This window comes from Ornithorhynchus anatinus, chromosome 1, assembly GCF_004115215.2.
Source record: "Ornithorhynchus anatinus isolate Pmale09 chromosome 1, mOrnAna1.pri.v4, whole genome shotgun sequence".
NCBI lineage: Eukaryota > Metazoa > Chordata > Mammalia > Monotremata > Ornithorhynchidae > Ornithorhynchus > Ornithorhynchus anatinus.
Window position 1 is genome coordinate 111,379,647 of NC_041728.1, and position 7,646 is coordinate 111,387,292.

Sequence of the window (7,646 nt, forward strand, 5' to 3'; positions counted from 1 at the left end):
CACGGGGCGACGTGCATACTTTATTTGGTTTGATTTGGTTTCTCTCTTGCCTACTGCTTTCAGTTTCAACCAAGGACCTCAATCCCTTTTCTAATCTATGCTTGTGCCTGCAAACAAAATGACTAAAACACCTTTCCAGGGAAACAAAGTGGGAGGAGAGAGAATGTGCAGTGGTGATGGACAAGACAAAACTTGAGCAGTTTCAGATTCCTTGTGGCCTCGGTATGGGAAGGGAAAGGTCCTCATCACTGTAGATGTGGATGATGGTGATGGTATTTGTTAAGCGTTTACTGTGTGCTAAGCTCTGTTCTAAGCACTGGGATATATGCAAGGTTATCAGGTTGGATGTGGTCCCTGCCCTAGGTGGGGCTCACAGTCTTAATCCCCATTGTACAGATGAAGTAACTGAGGACCAGAGAAGTGAAGTGACTTGCCCAAGGTCAGACAGCAGACAAGTGGCAGAGCTGGGATTCAAACCCAGATCCTTCTATCCCCCAAGCCCACGCTCTAGCCACTAGGCCATCTGGGCAAATTTACTAAAGAGATGGTCTTTCTGGGCTTTATGGAAGCCACCTAGACAGTTGAGCGGGCCTCCTTACTTTATATGCACATCTTGTCTTGGACACATCCCAACTTGGTCTCAAATGATAGACAAAGTCTTTTGCACATTTTACTTGGGCACAGCTATCCTTCTCAGAAAGTCTGTGCCAATTGGCATCTCCAGTGAATCGACTCCCTCACCTTCTGATGCCCCTCGAGTGGATGCTGGAGCACCCCACTATGTGGCTCTATGTTGTTTTGTCTTATGCGGTAGAGTCGTGTCCGACCCATAGCGACGCCATAGTCATATCTCTTCCAGAACGCCCCACTTCCATCTGCAATCATTCTGGTAGCGTATCCATAGAATTTTCTTGATAAAAATATGGAAATGGTTTACCACTGCCTCCTTCCGAGCGGTAAGCGAGTCACTGCCCTCGAGTCTCTCCCATGCCGCTGCTGCCCAGCACAGGTGAGTTTTGACCTGTAGCAGATTGCTTTCCACTCACTAGCCACTGCCCAAGCTAGGAATGGAATGGGTAGGCCTCTGCTTGACTCTCCCTCCTGAAGTCGTGACTGGTAGAACACTGGACACTCTCCAGGTGTGGCCCTGAGAGGGGTGTGGCTATATAGAGCACACTATATTGGCCGGTAAAGTCAAGGAGGATCCTCTGCTCTCTGACCCAGAACTGGCCATGAGATGTGCCCTTTGAGGAGCCCAGCTTGACAACCCCTCAAACAGGTTAGTGGTGTTACATTGTCTCCACCTGCCCCAGCTCATCCTAATCCTGAAGTTTTGATTTTCTTAGGATGATTCTAAGGAGTCTGAACTCTGCCATAGCAACTTGATTGCTCTTAAATGGGTTGAAAACATTTGGTTGTCCCTCCCCGTCGGTACCCCCTTAAACTGGGTTCCTCCCAGAGCAAGTCTTCTAGGGTAAATCTAGATTGTTGGTCAGAAGTCCTGGGTTCTAGTCCTGACTCTGCCATGTGCCTGCTGTGTGACCTTGGGCAAGTCATTTACCATCTCTGGGCCTCAGTTTCCTTATTTCTGAAATGGGGACTAAATATCTGTAGAGAAGCAGCATGGCTCAGTGGAAAGAGCCCGGGCTTGGGAGTCAGAGGTCATGGGTTTGAAACCGGATCCGCCGCTTGTCAGCTGTGTGACTGTGGGCAAGTCACTTAACTTCTTGTGTCTCAGTTACCTCATCTGTAAAATGGGGATTAAAACTGTAAGCCCCACGTGGGACAACCTGATCACCCTATATCTCCCCCAGCGCTTAGAACAGTGCTCTGCACATAGTAAGCGCTTAACAAATACCAACATTATTACATTATTATTATTCCCCAGTAAGACTATGAGCTCAGTGTGGAAGAGGGATTAGGCCTGATCTGATTTTATTGTATCTATCCTAGGGCTTAGCACAGTGCTTGGTAACTAGTATATTCTTAACAAATGCCACTATTATTATTTCAAGTGCTAGTGTCATCCTAGCATCATTCACTCACTTTCATTCCTGTCACTTTCATTCCTATCAGTCATGTTCCCTCTGGAACATGGAGTGCAACAAGGAAATTGGTGGGCAGGGGTGTAGCACAATGTGTAGCCCAAGTTCAATCTTTGCCCATGTTTGCCAGTAGCAAGCAAACCTGGGTCAAGAATCCAGGTCTCCTGGTTCCCAGAGCGGTGTTCTTTCCACTAGGTCAACAACAGAGCTGCAGAATATGTACCTTAGCATGAATGGCTTTCTTCCTCTTCATAGGTAAACCAGAGGGGCAGTGTGGCCTAATGGATAGAGCACAGGCCTGGGAGTCAGAAGGAGCTGGGTTCCAATTCCATTTCCACCACTTAACTGTTGTGTGACCTTGGGCAAGTACTTATCTTCTCTATGCCTCAGTTCCTTCAATTGTAAAATGGGGGTTATGACCATGAGCCACATGTGGGACTTGGACTATGTCCAGCCTGATTAGCTTGTATCCACCCCAGCGCTTAGTACAGTGCCTGGCACATAGTCAGCACTGAACAAATACTAGAAAAAAGAAAATACAATGGAGAAATGATTGGCACTCCCTGGTGAGTGGACAAATACTTGCCACTTCTGAGAACGTTTCAGGCTCATTCACACTAAAACGGGTGTAATTTTAGGAGCCAGTTGATGTCTCAAATTGTAGTCATTGTTCATAAAATCCTGTGGCTTCAGGAACAGGCAGTAAACATAAAATGCCAGCAGGAAAGAGGATTGCCTGGCATATTAGATCCACCATCATCCAGGGATATTAAAAGCAAGGGGAAAAGCTTGATAAGTAAGGCATTTTTTTTGGCTATCTGCTTAGTACTGGCTGCAAGGTGATCTTGGGTAAATTCAGAGTCTTCCAGTGCAAATTGTTTCCTGATAACAATGGCATGTGGTTGTCTATTTTCTCTGCAGTTCAAGGGTGGTTTTCTTATTTAGTTCCTGTCTGGAAAAGCTGCAGGCTTGTGAAATGGAAGAGGAATTGGGCCAGGAAGTGGTCAAAGACAAATCTTCAAGAAAAAAACCCCACAAAACTCCACAGAGGAGAGGCATCGTGAAACCATAAAGGTAACGCTGAATGAGCTTCTTATCCTTTAAACATATATTCATATTCAGTAAGTATATAGTGCTTCTTAAAGTCTCCTCAGTAGCAACATCTGATAGCCATACCAGTGCAATTTAAAGCAATTTAAAGGAGGCTGTAGCAGAATGACCTAGTGGAAAGAGCAATGTCCGGGGAGTCCGAAACTCTTGGGTTCTAATCCCAGCTCTGCCATTTGTCTGCTGTATGACCTTGGACAAATCATTTAACTTCTCTGTAGCTCAGTTACCTCATCTATTAAATGGGGATTAAAACTGTGAGTCCCATGTACAACATGGACTTCATCCAACATGAATAACTTGTGTCTATCCCAGCACTAAGTATACTGACTGGTACATAATAAGCCCTTAACAAATGCCATTCAAAAAAAAAAAGGTCTTGTTTCTTGCTGGCTTTTTCTCTTAACGAGTGACCATGTGTCCATGTTTTTATTGAATATTGAAACCACACCTCTATGGAAAATCAGTGGTATTTATTGAATGCTTGCTCTGTGCAGAGCACTGTAACAAGCGCTTAGGAGAGTACAACAAACAGACACACTCCCTGCTCAAAGTGAGTTTACAGTCTACGAAAGTGATTGTATTATAGAGTTACTTTTATAATTACAAGTGATTCAACTATTAAGAGTCTCAAAGCAATAGCTAAGGAAAGTCACACACGGCACTGAAGGAGTAAACCGTTTTATCCAAACGATTCCAGCTTTCATTAGAAAGATAGAGAAATTAGAGTTGGCTGCAAAAAGAGCAAGATCAAATGCATGATTACTGTAAAAATTCAATTCCTCAAAAGACTCAGGATTTAAGGTGCCTTGGGTGCACGGATGTTAATAATTGAATTTACATATGGTTGCATTTTGGTATCATCTTAAACTACATGACATACAAAAACTTCTAGAGATATAATTTAGTGACTTTGCTTTATTTAGAGAGATGGGCTGTGCAGGCTATTCTGTAGATTTCATAGCAACACTGTGTTCCATTTTGCCTTTATTTCTCATTTACATTCAGTGTAACTTTTCATGTAGTTTCCAGGATTTCCAAGCTTCTTTCACTTATTTCTAGCTTAATATAAGTTCCTCCCTGCAGCCCATTTAGAAGACCTGTCAGGTTTTAATCACAGGAGCAAGGTTGAGCCAGACATTGCAGAGCAAGAAGCTCAGAAACCTACAGTTGTGTGAATAATACTGTGTTTTTTGTTAAGCATTTACTATGCACCAAGCACTTTACTGAGCAATGGGGCAGGTACAAGATCATCAGGTCCCAGATGGGACTCACAGCCTTAATTAGGAGGGAGAACAGGTCCTCCTTTTGCAGAAAAGGAAACTGAGGGTCAGACAAGTTAAGTGATTTGCCCAAGGTCACACAGCAGGTGAGTGGCAGGGCGGGATTAGAACTGAGATCCTCTGACTCCCAGGCCTAGGCTCTTTCCACTAAGCCAGGCTGATAGGAGAAGTAGGCAGAAGGAAAAGAGCTGAGGTTCTCATCTCCCAGAGGGGCTTGCTGTGAAAACAGATTAAGTACTGGTGTGGATGCAGTTTAGTATCTTCCATTCCAAATAAAGCATGTGATTTACTAAAATATTGAACTCCAGAATGGACCAGACAACATGGATAAAACTCAGGCCTGGGAGTCAGAAGGAACCTGAGTTCTAATCCCAGCTCCGCCACTTGTCTATTCTGTGACCTTGGGAAAGTCACTTAACTGCTCTGTGCCTCAGTTACCTCATCTGAAAAATAGGGATTAAGACTGTGAGCCCTATGTAGGATAGGGACTGTGTCCAACCGGATTACCTTGTATCTACTTCAGCACTTAGACCTGCTTGACACATAGTAAGCTCTTAAAAAATGTCATCATCAAGCAAGTTTGTCTCAGGAAAGTCTACCTGTCTGAGTTTTCTAGGATCATGAAATCTGGAGAGGAGCATTTTGACTGTGAAATAAGAAGAAGGTGCTTTTCATCGGCCCCCGTTTTAATTCCTTCTTTGTGGCCCAAGACATAACTGTAACTGGTTTCAGACAAATCCACTAACAGATTACAATGTTTAGGTTTTTTTTTTTTCTCTAAGGCAGAATACTGGCAGGAAGGACAATGTTCTTAGATGAGTTTGAAGGAAGTAATGGAAGTAGATCAATACTGTTCTGGGTAGCAGGAGAGGCAGACGGGAAGACGAGGCAGGAGCAATAGTGACATTGTGGGCTGGAACAGAAGGTGTGGGAACTAGATGTGTGGAGGATGCAGGGGAGGGAAGAAATCTGGGAAGAGACAAGGAACAGATCTAACCAAATGGTACCTTCTGGAAAAGGGGCCTAAATTTAACAGGAAACCAGCGTCAGAGGATGGAGAGACCGGACAACTTTTGGAAATATGAGGCCAATCAGTCTGTCAATTAATGGCATTTATTGAGTTCCTGCTATTAGTCAGGCACTCATTAAGCACTTGGGAGAGTTAAAGAGGGCAGACTGTTAATATCCCTGCTCCAAAGGAGCTTGCAATCTAGCATGCAGACAAGCACTAAAATAATGTATTAATGGGAGGAAGAAGGAAAAGTGGGTAAGTAAAATAAAATAAAAAATGAATGTTAGTATTTGTTGAGCTCTTACTATGTGCCAAGCACTGTTCTAAGAGTTGGGGTAGATACAAGGTAATCAGGTTGTCCCAAGTGGGGCTCACAGTCTTAATCCCCATTTTACAGATGAGGGAACTGAGGCAAAGAGAAGTTAAGTGATTTGCCCAAAGTCACACAACTGATATATGAGGAAGCAGGGATTAGAACCCATGACTTCTGACTCCCAAGCCCGGGCTCTTAGCTCTAAGCCACGCTGATGAATGAGGGCTTAAGTAACAGGCTACGTAAGTCATGTATATGGTTCACATATTGGGTAACCCTTGGAGTGTCCTGAAGTTCCTCACTTGAGGGCAGACTGAGGACCCAGGAATCTGGGAGTGTCTCTCTCTCTTTCTCTCTCTCTCTCTCTCTCCTCCTTTCTCTTCCTCTTTCTTTCTCTTTCCCTCTTCCTCTATTCCTCCCCTCTTGTTGCTTCCTGGTACAGACTATCAAGGTTATAGAGGGCTACAGCAGAGCACCAACATTCAATTCAATCGTATTTATTGAGCGCTAACTGTGTGCAGAGCACTGTACTAAGTGCTTGGGAAGTACAATTCGGCAACGGATAGAGACGGTCCCTACTCAACAACGGGCTCACAGTCTAGAAGGGGGAGACAGACAACAAAACAAAACAAGTAGACAGGCATCACTACCGTCAAAATAAATAGAACCATAAATGCACGTCATTAATAAAATAAATAGAGCAATAAATATGTACAAATCTAGACAAGTGCTGTGGGGAGGGGAAGGGGTAGAGCAGAGGGAGGGAGTAGGGGCGATGGGGAGGGGAGGAGGAGCAGAGGGAAAGGGAGGGCTCAGTCTCAGATGGTTCAGCATGGAGCTACAAAGTTCCCAAAAGTGCTTGAGAGACCACATGATCTTCCCAAGCACAAACTTCAGGCTCTGAGTAAAGACAGTCCTGATAAGGTTTCAGCTAGGGTGCCTTCACTCTCCTGACTAAATCCTTCACTTTCTCACCTCCCCCACCCTATCCCTCCCTCCCTTCTGGATCACCTTCTGCACTTGGGTCCGTCCGTACCCCCTAAGCAATTTGATATTCGCCCCACTCCCACGGGACTTATGTTCATATCCTTATACTCGACTGCTTCCCCTTTCTGTAATTTGTTTTAATGTCTGTTTAATTTGTAAGCTCCTCGAGGGCGGGGATCAAGTCTACCGACTCTATTGTAGTTGCCCAAGTGCTTAGTACAGTTCTCTGTACCCGGGAAGCACATAAATAAATAATACTGATTGATTGATTTGGCAGACCACCACTCTCTCCATCTTCAAAGCCCTACCAAAATGACATTTCCTCCCAGGAAGCCTTCCCTTCCCCAGAATGATTCTCTTCCATTCTGCATCATCTAAACACTTGGATCTGTAACCCCCAAACACTTGAATATTTTCCCTTCCACCTCCACAGCACTTATGTACATATCCTTATTCGGTGCTAATAATTGTGGTATTTGTTAAGCACTTACTATGTTCCAGGCACTGTACTAGAAGTACAGAGTGGCTCAATGGAAAGAGCCCAGGCTTTGGAGTCAGAGGTCATGGGTTCAAATCCCGGCTCCGCCACTTGTCAGCTGTGTGACTTTGGGCAAGTCACTTAACTTCTCGGTGCCTCAGTTACTTCATCTGTAAAATGGGGATGAAGACTGTGAGCCCCACGTGGGACAACCCGATTCCCCTGTGTCTACCCCAGCGCTTAGAACAGTGCTCGGCACATAGTAAGCTCTTAACAAATACCAACATTGTACTAAGTACTGGGATGGATACAAGCAAATTGGGTTGACCACAGTCACACTCACAATCCCCATTTTACAGGTGAGGTAACTGAGGCCCAGAGAAGTGAGTGACTTGCCCAAGGTCCCACCGCAGACAAGTGG

The 7,646-nt window shown here is 44.6% G+C and overlaps 1 non-coding gene across 1 annotated transcript; it reads right to left on the minus strand.

Moving 5' to 3' along the window:
- Positions 1-1,019: 1,019 nt before the first annotated feature.
- LOC114817227 lies at positions 1,020-1,157 on the minus strand. Its single transcript, XR_003765075.1, has one exon. It is a non-coding gene; the product is annotated as a small nucleolar RNA SNORA7 (small nucleolar RNA).
- Between the last annotated feature and the right edge of the window lie 6,489 nt (positions 1,158-7,646).